Source organism: Vanellus vanellus (genome assembly GCF_965231255.1).
Source record: "Vanellus vanellus genome assembly, chromosome: 12".
NCBI classification, from domain to species: Eukaryota; Metazoa; Chordata; class Aves; order Charadriiformes; family Charadriidae; genus Vanellus; species Vanellus vanellus.
This window is the reverse complement of record NC_138917.1, coordinates 773,674-790,720: the sequence shown is the minus strand read 5'-3', so window position 1 is coordinate 790,720 and position 17,047 is coordinate 773,674.

The window sequence follows — 17,047 nt, the reverse complement described above, 5'->3', positions numbered from 1 at the left end:
GGGGGAGACGTCAGGGAGTCTCCCGGAGCAGAGGCGGCTGAGAGGCTGCAGGATACGGAGAGGGAGGGGTTACGGATTTGGGAAGGAGGACCTGAGCACAGAAGTAGAAAGGAGGCTTTGAACAAAAGGAAAAGCTCTCTGATGCCCAGCACCCACAGTATCATCTTCAGAGGCAGCTTCTTATTTCACTTGGCTTTCTCAGAACTCGGACTCGGGTACATGTAATATTTGATGACTTAAGCAGAAATAAGTCTATTTTCAAAGCTAATCTTTGCATTACATATTGAATCCATTACAGATTCTCTTCTACTTTAATGAAAAGCCTGCATGAAGGGCTTAAAAAAAGAAAGAACTTGCATCGTAAATTGGACTGAGGCGGTTGCCTGAAAATTAGCATGAATATGCTGCAGTAAATACTGCCCCAATCAAATAAATGATAATACTCAGTAGAATTATTCAAAAATCTCAGTATGAGTAAAAGAGTCATAAGTGTGTTCTGCATTCTGTGGCATTTTGTTCACCTTTGTGCGGGGCAATATTTCCATAGCATTTAAAGGACGCATTCTGTCTTTTTATGTTGTGATGCAGTCTCCGACATGAGAGCAAGTCCCACTTAAGCATCGCACTTGGATCAAGAATTTATGGCTTGTGGTTTTGTTTTTTTTTTTTTAAAAAAAAAGTGGTCCCTTTATGGAAGAGATGTGGAACTAAACTATATATGAAGTCCTCCGTGACTCATAAGGAAATGCATGGAAGCACAGGTCTCCAGGTGCTGTGTCCTCACGAGGACCTGTCCAGAGAATGCATCACAACAGTTCTTCTGGTATTGCATGTATAGGAAAAGGAGGGAAAAAAAAAAAAAAAAAGGCATAATCCTGTCCTCCTGCGTTTTTTTCACTCCAGACTACTGCTGTACATTGCAGCCCTCGCCGATGGAAGGGAATGATTGCCAAGCAGAGTGAAATAATTGGGTCGGGTCTGTGATTACAGTGTAGTTCTGTTTTGCTAGTTAAACCAGTATTTTACCCCTAAAGATTCAAGAGTTTTGGATTGGTAACAGAAATGAACAGACAGAATTAGAACAGCAAAGAAAATAAACCCGGAGCCGCTCTATGCATCATTTTGCTGTTTTCTGTTCTTTCCCAGGGTTTGCCTCGTTGTCATTCCGATAGCCAACGCGTTTCTCCTGCCCGGTAAGGGAACAAGCCTCCTCCACTTACCTGCAGGAACAGCACACTCAAAGTAACACTGTTATTTATTTATAGGACAAATGGGAAGGTACTTAGAGGAGATCAAGTATGTAGAATGAAATGGCAAGGTTTTCTTTTACATCACAGATGGAAGTGATTTGCTGTCATCCCTCATTTGGAAGATCCTCCTCATTGTGGATGTCCTGACCCACCTATCCCCACGCAGAATATCCAGGCCCGTGTGCGCCGCGTTGTCATGGGTACCCGTCCTTATCCATGAACTCCCTTCAGAGGGAGCCTAAACAATCGCAGACCTACGGAGAGAAAAATTCTCGTTTCATCAAAAGAGCTGAATTTGTGCTCCCGCTCCTCCCAGTCTCTGCAGGTTGTTTGCTTAAACACGGCAATATGGAGCCAAACGTCAGCGTACCTGCAGCTTTCCAGGGGGGTGGGGAGGGGAAGAGTCACAGAATTACAGAAACACAGAAAGGTTTGGGTTGGAAGGCACCTTGAAGACCACCCCGTCCCACCCCCCCGCTCTGGGCAGGGCCACCTCCCCCCAGCCCAGGTCGCTCCCAGCCCCGTCCAACCCGGCCTTGAGCACCCCCAGGGATGGGGCAGCCACAGCTCCTCGGGGCACCCTGCGCCGGGGGCTCACCGCCCGCACAGGGGAAAAAAAAAAAAAGGATGCTTTTTCCCCAGAGGAGGGGTCTCCTGCAGTACACTGAGTGCATTGGTCTCGTGACCTTGCAGAAATGATGTACCCCCAGGAAATTTTGGGGGTCAGTCCTGCCTCCCAACTGCTCCAGCACCGGTGGTCGTGGCCCGCGGACCGACTGACTGCCTCCCCGCCGGCTGCCAGCTCCTCTCCCTCTTCCAGGAGAAGTAGGAGCAGCAGATTGGAAGTAAATCAACACAAAATAAAGTATCAAGAAAGGATTCAAGCTTCCTGCCCCCCCATTCCACCTACTCTATAGATATTTCCCAGCCCGTGGCCTATGGGTTCCCAATTTTTGATGGAAAACACAGGCTGATCTTGAAATGTGACAGCGATTCAGAGGGAGGAAGGAGAGACTGCCAGATGGCTCCGCTTTGCACCTTCTTCAGTTTGCAGGATAACGCTTCGTGATTTGCCATAAATTTATCGTTTTCCCCATCTCTGTGCTGTGGAATGAAGCTGAACTTTTGGCCTCTTGGCTCCATCTTTCCATGTAAGTAGCAAAACAACGTGGTATCATGGAGGGAGGATGAAGAAAGTTTGTCTTTTGGTATGCGTATGTGCAAAGGAGGAGAGAAAATGGGGGAAGGAAGGAGAAGCAGCTCCTGGAGAATATAACCAGCGGAGCTGGAGACGCCCCCTCGCTGCCCACAGCGAGCATCTCCTTCCTCCGAGAGTCTGGCTGGAGGCATCTTAAATCCATGAGAGACCAGAAGGAGCTATCTGTTCACATGATTGTAATCGAAGGCGGAATTACAGCCTGAATTCATGAAGTTTTTGAGGTACGTTATTTGCTACCATACAAATCCGAATGGCACTTTCTTTCCTAATTTTCTTTGCTCTCTTCCTCCTGGTGCAGCGTGAAAGTGTGAAGCAATTCCCCGGGGCACGGTGGGCCACTCATCTTCACGCAGGGAGACAGCGGGACGGGATGTGCTTTCAGATCTGTGCTTCATCGTCCTCCTCTGTCCTTCTTCTGGCCTCTCTTCACAGCTGCCAGGGAGAAAATTTTAACCATGTTATTATTCACCTTCCACACCGTGTCTAGTAGGAGTGTGATAATGTCACGTTCTGTGATTATTTTTGGTGGTTGTTATACCGTGGTTATTTACCAGGGACTAAAGAGTAATAAGACTATAAAGACCCATCGCATGACCTTAATACAGTCTTTCTGGTTTATGAAAATGTTAATTTTCTTTTATGATAATCTGCACAAATATAGTATGTACAGCAGGATGGGAGTCAGAAACTTGTAGTTGGGAGCGCTCATTTTTCCTTTCAGGAGAGAATTCAGTGCAGAAAACATGTCAATAGGAGGCTTTTGGAGCATGTGTCACTTTTGCAGAGAAACTAAGTTTATGCACGTAATTTCCATATTCTGATAGAATTCTCAACCAGGCTTTTAAAATTATAGTCTTAAAATCCAAAGTGATGTTGCGGCACTTCCAAATGCAAATGAAGTTTTGTGCGTGCACTGTGTAGCAGGACGGAGAGGCTCTATCAGCCGCAGGCGGAGACGATGGCCTCCTGGCGACCCGCTCCCCGGTGTTTCGCGTGTGTTTTCAACAGAAGTCTTCTTGTGTCACAGGGGGGGAGGAGGAGTTCGGCCCAGGAGATGCTCCAGGTTGGTCGTCAGCTCCAATGCTGTCCGTCTGCAGCCGAGGAAGGATTCGTGACCCTACACCCCCCCCATGCAACCACCCCTGTTCTACATCAAAGCAGTCATCCCTGAACCCCACAGGTCCTTTTTCCCCCTTATTTGTGCCTCTTCCATTGTTTTGGCACCCGTGCAGCAGTGCAACACACAACATGAAGTTTTCAGTCCTCAAGGACGATGGATTTTTTGCAGAGCCCAGTTTTTTGTCCATCTCCCAAATTGGACGCTGAGCTGGTCTGTGGGCAGGTCTCCTTCTGCCATCCCATCCAGGCAAGTCGTGCAGTCATGGCAGGAGACCAGAGGCTTGATATTGGCCATTGTATGAGCAGTTAGCCATGCTTTGTATTTCGGAGGTGATCTAGATGCATTTTATAAATGTCATAGAATCACAGAACGGTTTGGGTTGGAAGGGACCTTGAAGACCATCCAGTCCCACCCCCCTGCCCTGGGCAGGGCCACCTCCCCCCAGCCCAGGTTGCTCCCAGCCCCGTCCAACCCGGCCTTGAGCACCCCCAGGGATGGGGCAGCCACAGCTCCTCGGGGCACCCTGCGCCAGGGGCTCACCGCCCCCACAGGGAAACATTTCTTCCTGATATCTCATCCAAATCTCCCCTCTTCCAGTTTGAAGCCATTGCCTCTCGTGGACCCAAGTCAAAATGTGAGTATCTATTGGTTTTACACTCCAAAATCTGCGCAGCCTTTCAGTGTAACGTTGTCTTAGATGGCTTCCTCCTGCGCAGACTGCCCTAACACCTCGCCCTCCCGTACGGCATACGTGCACATCGCCCAGGACTTGCTATCGTTTCACATACAGATGTCTCAGACGCCCTGCTTTGTTCAGAGGCATCCAAACTTAGGTCTGGCTATAACTTTACTGTAAAAGTGCAAGCAAATTAACTTCTGCTCAGAAATGTACCTGAAGCATTAGTTTGCAAACAACCGTAAGTGCAGAATTTTTGTTTTCTCAGGGGAGAAATGCGCAAACGTGTGGCCGAGGTAAGAATAATTAAATCCTTTATGTCTGCTCCTGTTTTAAAAGTTCTCCAATGCTACTGCAGTGGCTGGAAGGATAAAGCCGCTTTTGCTGCAGAACATATCTAAATGGAAATAAAGATAGCTACAAGTGTATGTGCTGTGCTGCATATGGGAGCTCCGGTCAGAATAACAGCTTTAATATAAGGATGCATACTTTCTCGACAGCTCCTGCTATATTTTTGGTACCCCGACAGGGATTCCAGACGCTGAGAACAAATCCCTTTTTCTATCCAAAAGTACTATTCAAATGAAAATTGTAATTTAGACACAAAGGCTGTGATTTAAAAGAATCAGTGCAGGTTGTAACAGGAGTCTGTCCTTAATAAAACATTGATCTCAGTCTTATTTGTCACCGTTAACAGGGTTTTTCTTGCAAAGTAAGAACTGTCTCCAGAAGGTCTGGTTTATGCAATAAAGCAAGACGAGGAGGTTCCCTACTTCCCAGACTGTGAGTTTGTTTTATGGGGGAAAATTGTATTAAGCCTACATTTAAACAGAAACTCAGTAGGAAAACAACACTGAACATTAGCATCAGTTTCAATCATCGAAGATTTGGGGTTTTTTTTGTTTTTTTATTATAAGACTTGGTGGTAAATCTGCTAGGACTAAAAATTTGCAGGTTTTGTAAAAGCAAGCTCTCTTTTTGTCAACTCTGTCTCCAAAGTGTTTTCAGGCCCTGGAGTGACTTGAGACGGTTTATTTGAAGCAGGAGGTCTTTCGATTGCTCTTGTCATAGTTTGGAGCAGTATGTCATGGCAGCTGTCACGACAGGGGTCTCAGCACCGGGCGGGTTAGACGTTCCCCCGGGGCTGCTGCGCTGCCGGCTGTGGGTACCCAGTGGCCGACAACTCTGACCCTCACTCTCTTCTGGTGAGTGCCCCACAGAGATACAACTATGGGACCTTGGAAATGGATAAATAGAGGAGAGATTTAGATTAGAGAGGTGAGATTTGGATGAGATATCAGGAAGAAATGTTTCCCTGTGGGGGCGGTGAGCCCCTGGCGCAGGGTGCCCCGAGGAGCTGTGGCTGCCCCATCCCTGGAGGTGCTCAAGGCCGGGTTGGACGGGGCTGGGAGCGACCTGGGCTGGGGGGAGGGGTCCCTGCCCGGGGCGGGGGAGTGGAACGAGATGGTCTTCAAGGTCTCTTCCAACCCAAACCGTTCTGTGATTCTGTGATAAAGCAATGCTGTGTGTACATGTGTGTGCCCCCCTCCACTAGCTAGTGTGAAGAAATCCATGGTGTTAGAGTATGATCTGGTGGTCTTGACACGGTTACGTCAGTGGGAAGTTTTCCTGATTAATGTCTCCAGCCTGAGTCCTTAACACCGGTGTGTCATCTTGGGGCTTAGAAAACTACACAAGAAATCTCTCCCAACTGAGATACTGCTAAAATATTTTTAGCAGACCGGAGTGATTTCAGGAGAGATGGGCATTTAGGCAGGACTTTCAGGCAGATGATTGTCTCAACGCGGGTGCTGGTTCCTCACTGCGGGGATAGACAAGGCACAGAGCTGGAGGCGAGGTCTGCACGGGTCTCCTCTGCTGCCACAGGTAGTCCCCAGGAATACTGCAATTTTCTTCTTATGAAGTGGTGTGGGCCAGGAGGGAAGGGATTTTTTCACCCCAAAAAGGGTTTGAACTCGCATCTCCCACATTCAGGAGGTTCATCTGAGGCACAGAAGTTTAGTATCTTATTTTAAGCTGGTGTTTTCCAGTTAGCTTTCTCTCGGGAGGTTCCACGTTTGTCCATGTGTGGACAAATCAATGCCGTGCTTGAATTCAGCCTCCCGAAGCTTGCATGTGGGAGAGAAGCTGCTCTGAACTTCTACACAAACCCTTGGGGTGTCCTCCCGCAGTGCTGTGCCACCAGTTTGTCAGGAGGGTTCCCAGTTTAAGTGAAAGCTGGTGAATAGCAGGAAACTTTCCTTTTTGGGTTTTTTTTTTTTTTTTTTTTGCGAATGCCAGGGATGGGGAGGGGTTTGGAAAGCACCTAGCACTTTTGTGACAATCGGATGAAGATTTAATACTTCTTAATCATTGCTGTACGTGAACAAAAGGACACTCTTTTGTAGATTAAAAAGATCTGGTGAGTGGCATCTGTTTCTTGTTGGCTCTGAGAACCAGTCCAACATGGCCTTTCTTCAGGCTCTCACAGCACAGGTCTCGCAGCAACGCCGCCGGGTCATACCGTGACCGATACTGGTTGTTCCAGGCCTACACAAGGTAGTTGCTGCGGCAAATACTTTGATCGCCTCACTTCTCCGCAGCATATATGCTGCTTTTGTGAAGACTTTGGAAAAGAAATAGTTTTAATCAAAGGCACGCGGGTGAGAGAGTGAACCGCGGTTACGTACGTGTAGGCAAGAAGAGAAACCTCGCAGCCGGTGTGGGGAGCCCTGTGCGTTCCCGTCACCCAGCCCACCTCTTTATCAATATTAGGATCGCTCAAGAAAAGCTCTGCGTTTTTAAACCCTTAGCTTTGCTTTTCCTAGTTTTGTCAGCCATTTACACGCGACTGGCAGAACTTTGGATATAAAAGCCTACTTCAAGCACAGAAACATTAGATCAAACATGAGGTTTTATAGCTACTGCATTTGGGCCCTTTTCACTCGCCACCTAATGCCGAAGCGCTGGGGATTCCCGTCGGCGGCTCGCCAAAGTTAGCAAAAGAGTTACGGAGTATTTGCATACTTTGCGGTACACTTTGTGCTCACCCGGTGCCACACAGGGTCTTCCTGCAGAGCACCGACGCTGCAAGACGCACGGTCGGGACGGCAGTATTTGGGCGGCGGGCGCGGACCCCCGCGGTCCCTCTCGCGGGCGGCGAGTCGTGCTGGCTGGTTGTCCCTGCCCCTCCAGCCGGCTCTGCGCGGGGAGCCCTGCGCCTCCGCTCCCCCGAGGAATGGCTGATGCGGTGTCGGCTCTCCCAGGTGAGAGCAGAGCTCTGACACCGTCTGTCTGCGTACGCCCTTAATTACATTGCTCTTTCTCTGCTCGCTACTGCTATAGTGAAAATATTTTTTCATTTCGGTGACGGAAGTCTCCGTGACATCCAGCCAGTGCCTCACACAATAAAACTGTCGGTCCTTTTATCTCTCCATTATTCCTTAAGCAATCTGATTCTCTATTTTTCATTTCATATGTACATTGGCTGAAAACCTTAACAATATTACACTGGAAGTTTTATCTGTTTTATGAGGTAGATTGCTCCGGTGCCTTTCCAAATAATAGCTATTTCTTCTGCAGGTTCTTTGCTTGAAGACTTAAAAGTCTTCGTGTATCTGCAATTACCATCTGTTAATCCAAGAGTATAATCAATATAACACCTCCATTGTATTAGAAATGGTTTGGATGTTTTGTCTAATTTAATCTCATCTGCAAAATTTGAAATGCAGCTTTCGAATCCATCAGTCATGTCATTTCTATATATCATAGCGCAGTGGAACGACCGAGTTCAAAAGTTCAGGCACATAAACTCTTTTTGGGTTGCATGTTATTTATGCTTTGGGCTTAGTCCTTCTCTTTAAAACCCCGTTAGTTACATGTGATGCTTTGAAGTTCTAGTCTGGTGGGGTTTTCTATTCTCCTAATTTTTTTTAACAATGGAATCTCTTTTTTTTCCATCCTGGTAATAGAAGAAATCCGGGTACAAGGGTCAACCAAAGCCTAGGGTCATTTGGAGTCTTTCGGGGAACTTCACTGACTTTTGGATCAGCTCCTGAAAAAGGGGGATAGAAGTAACTGAGGTGGCTGCTCATCCCCCTGGGCATGCCTGCTTGGGCAACAGGCCAGGACTGAAGAAAAGAGGATAAAATTGGCCACCTGCTCTCCCTCCAGTGCCGTGTGGGGAGGTATGGATAGGTAGGGGCACAGTATTTGCTCTGAGGTATTTCTGTAGTGTTTGGGGCATTCGGTATTCCTACGTCCTACGGTTCTGCCACTACAATGCTCACCTTCAGGCCAGTGAGCCTAACGATGTTCACTTGGCGGTTTCGATAACTGCATTTTTTGGAAGTATTTAACATACTGAAATAGTGTTGATCGTCTCTCTTTTAGTGTATTTTTCTAATCTGAATTTAGGTTTCTTTTCTTAAGGCCAACTCACCGCTGCCCATAGAGTCTGCGTGTGTTTGAGAGGAAAGGTCTGTTCACACGATTGGATCGATACCGTCTTTCCGTGGCACGTCCCGGAGCCCCTTTCATCCGCAGGTACGGCAGCACTCTGCCGCCAGGTCCCTGCCTGCGGACACCCGCACGGCGCTTGCTGCTTCTTCCCGGCTTTGTGAGGAAGGAGCGATGGGTCAGAGCGAAGCTTGGCGAAGATCACATAGCTTCAGCCAGAAAAGCGATGATATTCATGTTCTGTTCCCCGGGAGCAGCTGGGAATGCCTGTTTGAACAGAAAATAGCGTCTGTACAAAAGCCGCCTCCTGCGCGGGGCTGGCCGGCAGCTACGGCTGCCATCAGATGCTCGCGGGGAGCGGGGAGGCGGGGGGGGAGGCCCGCTGCTGGGTGACCCGCGGGGCGTCCGTGCTGCCTGGTCTGGGGAGAGGGGAGGGGGCAAAGGAGACCCCACAGCTGCGGAGGAGTCGAGCCCGCGTGCCATCGTGTGCGGATTAAAGGTTACGTCTCTCTACCTTCCCGCTGATTTTGCTGAAGTCACTGGAACCTCTCAAGGACCCAGCTGGCTGCCCGGGCACAACTAGTTGCAGCGTTGAACCCAGCTGATTATATTTGAAATTGTCTTTAAAATGGTTAATCCGTTTTTCTGAAGGTCCATCATGTTAGTAGAAATCTAGTGTCTTTACTGAATCCATTCTTTGTGCGATCCTGGGTTCGGAAGAGAGCTTGTTAAACTTCTATTTGTCCAGTTCATCCCATCAAGGTTGCTTATCATTGTTGCACAAGAAAAGGCAGCATATCAAATGAAAAAAAAATCCGTTTTATGCTTGGCAAATGCCTGTATTTTGTCTTTGTATGATGTGTTGTCATTCATCATCTAACCTTGGGGAAATCACGGGCACTCTAACAATGTAAGAGGCCAATAAAAAAGAAAATTATTTCAGTAAAATTGTAGCTAGGGATATGTAAAAGAGAAATGCCCCTGGGTAATAAAAATTACCCATGCATAATGGCTGTGAATGTCTCAAGCAGGCGTACTGTACACAGTGTGCCGCACCAGCACGTCCCCGCTCTCGGGGCTGGGGCGTACAGAGACGACGGGGGAAGACAGAGAGTCGGGAGAACACGGGGTCGAGCCCGACGCAAAGGACTGAGAAGCCAAGTACTTGGTAAGTGCTCGCGTGTCTTTACCTATCTCTCTCGCCTCTCTGTTAGAGCTGTCTCCTTTGATCTTGCCTTTCTCATTATTGCTCTCCGCTACAGAATTTGGGCTCGGCTCCAAGGTCGAGGCCCGCTCCTGCGGAACATCTCCCATATCCTTCCCCCGTTAGTCAGCCTGTCTCATTAGAGCCTGCCAGGCTCGCGCTGTGCCGCGGCGATGGCATTCTGCGCTCTTTCTTCAGTGCACGGCAGGGACTCTGCTGCTCCCCAGTTAATAGTTGGACACGTTTTCTGCTGTCGTCCCCTTTGGGCTCGGCTGGCGTAGCTTCAGGAGGCTTCTTAATGTACGGCTCTTTAGTCTGCACTTGAGTTTTCTGAGGACCTAGCCCCGATCCGTGCCTTAGCCCTAAATACTCCGAAGGAGGTGGCAGTCTTTTGTGAGAAACCGTTTTTCTCAGCGAGTCCTGCTCTGACAGATTGCGATCGCAGCAAGCAGTGCGGCTCGTGGCGGAGGTTGGAAGTTGACTGGATGTTTTCATTTTTTGTATTTTACACTTTCGTTTATTGCACTTTTTAATCTTCCTGACTCTCAAGCGAGCAAGAAGAATAAATCTAAGATGAGGGAGAGGTCAAGAGGTGATTAGGCAAGTGGGACTACGTCCTTCCTCTTAGCCAGAAGTTACCACGCGGTGAGCCTTTGCCCGCCTTGGGCAATTGCCCGTCCTGCTTGTCGGAGCAGCCCCTAACGAGCAGGAGCCACGTGCATAAAACAAGTCACTGTTGATAAGAAATTACGACAAACAAAGGGGCAGTTCTGCCAGCTAGCGCTGGGGATGTGGGAAAGGTCCCTGAACTTTGACACTGAAGCTAGAAAAGTCTTCCAGAAGCAGTCAGCCAGAGCTCTGGCAGCACATAAAGCTCTTTGCAGATGAACGAGCCCAGACACAATCCCCTCTTCTCTTCTGCTGCTCATTACCCCGGTGACTCTTTATTAATAGGAGCCTCCTTCTTTTTCACGCGACATTTTCCCCTTGCAATGACACAAAGGGTTCACAGCGAAGGCCAGACCCTTCCCGGCAGCAGCCCCGGCGTTTACTGGCTCCCTGCCTCCCCGTTGTCCACCACAGCAAATTTAAGCTTCTCGTCCTCATCTGTGTAGCCCGTCACAGCTCCCGGAGCGAGCAACGGCGAGTTCTCTCTTTGAATCAGACTGTTGCTGAATCAAGCCCTTTGTATCTCCTTCTTCTGATTTTAAAAGGGTTCCGCTAATCCTGTTGGCACTGATGTTGGAGCCTGAGAGCCGGGTAAATGAATCCATGGTGAGCTCTGTGCTGCTGGAGCTGACATCCTCTGGTACCAAGCTAGGTGGTTTAAAATTAGCTGGGGTACCAGTACGCTCCAGCACAGTCGTTGCTGCGCCTGGAGCGGAGACAACCCCGGAGAGTCTAAATTAGTAACAACTTTGCTGATTTTATTCCAGCTGCGCCAGCTGTTTGTTTATGTAGATAGCCAAACAGCAAACACCCACAGAGTTGTTAACTCTGCAAATCTTCAGTAAGTATTTCCTAAACTACTGCTGACAAATTTCTGACAAGACCTTAATCTCTGTAAAATCTATTGGGTGTTGTCAAAGCACCATTAGTCAGCCTGTCATCGGGCCCGCTTTGCGGTGTGACTCAGAGATTTGCTTTCCCGTACTTAGAGCAGAAGAGCGAAACTGGGGAAACCTCCCACAGCGAGGGAGCTGCGCAGCGCCGAGCCACTGACAAGCTGGTGGACGGCACCGAAATGCCCCGAGATGTGACCTCAGAAAGAAGCCCGAGCCTCGAGAGGTTCCGCCTTCGCTGTCACGTTTCTCTTTGGAAGCAAGAGAAAATTACCTCTTTTCAGTCTTGGGAAAGCAGCAAATGTTATTGCTTTTCCGGTCCTACTCCGTACGATGCAAAAGGGGGACGGGAGTATCAGGAAAGGGGTGCTGCACAGGTAAAACGTGCAATTAGTAGGAAATAAAACAACACACAAAGTCAGGTCCTAAATTAGCACTGCTGTGTCATGTTTAATGCTGGAACTGCCCTGGTTTATACCCGCTTCACACCTCCAGATACTCAGTACAACCCCCCGAATACATCCACGGGGAAGAGAGCTGGAGAAGGGCAGGCTGGCTGCTGCACCGCGACAGCATCCCGGGGCGATGCCGCTGCTTGGCGTCTCCCCGCTGCGGGAACGCGCTGAGAACCCACCTTATTTTCTGAAGCGGAGTTCTTTATCTCTGGCCGTCGTACGAGGCCAGCCTGGACTCGAAGAACTGTTGCTGTCAACAGTAATAGCAGCAAAAAAGTTACCACATCTTCTGAAAATGAAGACAAAACAAAACAAAACTATCACCTCTCCTGCCAGCATACAAAGCAAGGACACCAGGCAACAGTTCAAACACAGCCCCCGCGTACAAACAAACAAAGACGCTTGTCAGGGCTTAAGGGGGGAAAAAATGGCACAGCTGTAGCGCCACATTAGTGAAATTGCATGAGCCTTTTTATTTTCAAGGATGCAGACAGATGCCACCTGAAACACAGGATGCTTGGAAATACCACACACACAATTAAAGCACACACGTTCTTTGAGCTTCCTTTCTGAATCTCCTTAGCACTAATTACATTAACCCTGCTAATGCTGATGGAAACCAAGCGAAGCCGTTCTCAGAATAGTTTAAACTTGTGCAGAACCGGTAGGGTAGTTCAGCAAAACAGAGTTTTTGAGACAGCAAATAACCATTTCTTAGAAGTCACGTCTATGTTCGTGACTGTGAAGTTAAAACCAGACGATGTTTGAATTTAGAAGGCAGGCAGCAGAGGATGGTGATTGTGGATAGCATTTTTGTTGCCCGCACTGGATCTGATTGACCATAATTCTACTGCACGCATCCAAGTCACTTTGTAGATACCTGTGCCCGGCGTAGCTTCCGCAGGGAGGCTGCCAGCGTGGGGCGGCTGGGCACCGAGCGGACGGGCACGCGCTCTGCAAACAAGGGCCGAGTGTCTGCAGTAGACTGAGTCTCACTCTTAACTAACTGGTAGTCTTTGAAAAATGCCTGTAAATATGACCCGTTTTTTAAATAAATTTCAGTCGATTCATTAAAAGGCGAAGAGGCGTATAAGGTCGTTAGTGCAGTTTGTACTTTTGGCACAGTTTCCACCGCCTGGCAGAAAGGCCTTTTGGGAGAGAGCGGTTGTGTAAAATAGCCATTTTTTACAGTTCAGAAGATAACTGAATTCCCTGATTCGCAAGCTCTTGTATTTTATCTCCTCTTTCCTCCAGCAGGTTCTTGCACAATCCCCTCCGTTCCCTCCTAAGCTCCCAGGTTAGTGCGTGCTCATGGGAGTGGGCTTTGGACACCGGGTAGTGTAAGTGGTCTGACCAAACCGAACCATTGCTGCAGTCACAGGACATAAGTGAGATTAGATAATGTGATGGCCAGTTGCTTACCACTTTGGTTTGAAATTGAAGCCAGGAGCCAGTGGGGTTAAATGTCCAGTCGGATGCAAAGGAGATGAGGCGAGGGGTTTGTATGAATAGGAAGTGGTGTATCTCATCTTCTGCAGTTGGCGCTGAGGGCCAAACCTGGAAGTCACTTTGGACAGGAACACTGATGACTTTTGGCCAGGAATGGCCGCACCGCCGAGTTCATGGTGGTGGCAGACATGGCTCCATGGCAACCTCGCTGTCACTCGGCTCTCGTAGACTGTTGCCACACGACAGAACAGTGTAAGAGGGGAAAGGCTGAAGATGCGGTGGTTTCTATCATTAGAGGGCAGCATCAGAAGTAGGTCTTTCTCTCCTGGCAAGGAGGATAGGACTCTTTTGAACAGAAAAAGGAAATGTTGTCCATGAAAAGCTTGAGAGAACTCATTTCAGATAACTCTAATATTAGTCTGTGTAAGAGAAAGCAATTTCTTCATCATCAACAAAATGCAGATCTTGATAAAGCAGTGGCTTAAAATTTTAATGCAAGATCTCAGAGTGGAAAATACTTTCCATATAAACAGTAAATAATTAAAGAGGATTTTCTTACCAAAAAAGTGGGAAATCTGACTTCAAATCTGTGTGAAGATATGAATCATAATCTGCAAAAACCTGAAGGCATTAATCTTTTGAGAAAATATTTACATAAGCATATTATAAGCTTGTTTGGGTATTTGTTGTGCACTGGGTGGAGAGTATATTATGCAGACAGTAATGAAAGAAAAATTAAGATTTGTAAACATGTTCTGTATTAGAACTGTACAATATATTGCAAGGGTTCAGGTAAATTTGTGGCACCACGGGGAACTTGCATGAGAAGTGATGCTTTCCTGTTGTACCATTGGTCGTATGTTCATACGTGCAGGCTAGACAAAATCTTCTGCCACAGAGTACAGGAACTTCATCAGCCTCCTCCCACGCTTCTACTCTAGAAGGTGGTGCAAAGCACCTTTGGTTTTGCCCTTCAGAATGTAGCCAGTGTGCCACTCCTCAGGACCGTGGCTTATCTCTTACACCTGGCAATTAACCATGACTGAACTACACTCGCACCACACAGCACATTTGTTACGTAGTGCACAGGCACACAACCCTCAGAGAACCAAAAGAGCCGGGTGAGGACCATGGTGCTGGGCACTACGCAAAAGACGCACAGACAGGCATCAGCTCTGCCTCCGCAGCTACAGGTTAGCAAAAGAAGCCAATATATGAGCAAACGGACTGAAAATCATTGAGAAGTCTCCTTTTATTGAAGCAAAACAATATGTTGCAATATACAGAAATTGATTCTTTCAAGCTGCCGGAGATATTAGAGAAACGTTACAGAGATCATCACATTGGCCACTAATTCTTAAAAAAAACCCCAAACCAACAAACAAAAAGCCCCGCTAAAAGAAGTCTTCTGAGCAGTTTTGATAGCGCTGTTGTAATCCATGTTTTATGACATAATTGTTCCTGTGCCAGCAACTTATAAATACGGATGGGCAGATATTGATTTAAATGAAACAATGAAAGTCTGTACCAAGGAATTGCAAAAAACACGCCAAAAAAAACAAGTATAAAATTTTCTAAAGATCAGTCAATAGAGGGAGAAGCTACCTTAGACTGTCCGATCCTTGATGGGCACATTCTGACTATACTAGATTTTCTTACTCTGAAGTGAAAGTCAATGGGGAGAGTAATGAGGCAATGTAATGCTTTACCTTTCTTGTCTTTTATAATAATTTAGTTCAAGCAGGCTTTGGGAAAATCACAGTTTCATTTCAAGATCCAAAAGATCAATACAGCAGTATACATTTAGTGCTTGAGGGAAAATCTACTCAAAATTGTTTCATGATGAAAATGCCAAAGGCAGATGCTTTTCTTCAATCCATTACTTTGAAGGGACCTTGTAATCTTAATTCCAAGTTAAAGTCTTGTGGCCGTTGTATCAAACAAAGGCAGCGCACGTATCTCTTTCAGTGATGAAATGCTAGGGATCTATGTGTAGTAATTCAATGAAAAAAAAAAACAGTATTAACACATTTGCACATAGGAAACTGTACAAATACTTTGGACTAACAGCTGATTCTACAATGTATAAAATACTTTTGCTCATATACCTACCTACCTACCTGTTGTTCTTTGCCTAGCCAGTGCTCTCCCATCCAAGTGAGGAAGGTCACAGAGCATCTCAGCCAACAATGCTCCACCTTCCAAAAAGTTGAGGGAATAACCTGCAGAAAACCAGATCAAGCTGAACTTAGAAAAATTTGTGCACTGATAAATCAGCATTTCCTGTTATTTCTCTGATGGCATGTATAATATGGAAGCTTTTTAGATATTTAGGAAATCAGCCGAAACTTGTAATCATATATACAGGTAAAGATTTATGAAGCAGAGCCTGTGGTGACCTTAGTCACTCAGCGTTAGACCCTGTTCCCCACTTCATGTTATGAAGCAAGAGTTCTTACTGTGGTACCACGTTCTCAGAGTGGCTCTGTGGTCCCCCATGGCATCCCCACATGATGGGGTCTCTCACCAGCTGCATTTCCCAGAGCAGGAGAGAAACTCAAGTGCGGTGCAGCAGTCGGAGGGTATTTAGCTCTTCTTCTGACACCCAGCCTGGGCTGGAGGGCAGAAGGAGGGGTGATGCTCCCCTAGCACATGCTATCATCACAGCTGCAGCATCCTTCCTTTTTCCCCAGTTTGTATTTCATCTTCTGTACTGTAAAACCAGGGGAAAATATCTTGACCTGTATTCACAACAGTTATGTAATTTTCATGTAATAAAAGAAAGCTTTATTAACCTAACATTATTTCTTTTCAGCTAGGATAACAGAAGCTGTAAATGCACTCACTGATGGTGCTGAACTCTTAAGATCCTGTCAGGACACAGTATAAACACTTAAAACATAGAGGGGCAAATAGCAATAGAAAAGTACCGGCACCAATTTATCAATGCTGGTGTCTTGTCTAGGTGTAAAGTGACCAGTTGTTACAGTAACTTTTCTGTTAATATTTCCAGTCTTTTCTGCCAGGTGAATGAATGTCGGCGTGAGAAAATTTGACTTGTTTTAAATCTTTATAATAAGAATAAAAAGAGCCTCTTATGCAACTTAGTTACTTTTGGCTAACTAGTACATAGCCTGAGGAGAGACAGAAGGTCCTACGAGGAGCAGGAGTACAAACTGCTTAGGAGCCGGGCGGAGATACACAGCTGAGTCTCAGAGGTGAGGGAAGGGAAATTTTCCTGGGGAGCCTCAGGGATTGCCTACAGCTGGATGTAATTCAGAAAGACACAGGCTGGATTCAGAGCAAGGCTGCAGGGCTCCAGTTACTCCCCCCTCCTCACTGCAAGGACACAACAGGCCAGGGGATGCTCGTGTTCAAGTACTTTTTTGTTTTGCTTTGTCTCATTCTGCAGGTTTGAATTTTCCCTATTTAAGCAGCTCATTGTTCTACTCAAGTGTTTGAATAACGGTTAAAGATTGAGAGCCCTTACCACGCTCCTGGTGTGCTCACGAGGCAGATTTAAACCAGATTTTTCCCCAAGAATCTGGCCAGTGCAGAATCCCATCACGTGTTGCAGCGTTGCATCTCTTGTACACCCAGACTGCTACAGTGGGAATTTGGAAGATGCCAAAAGCGCAAAATCAGGCCTTCAGC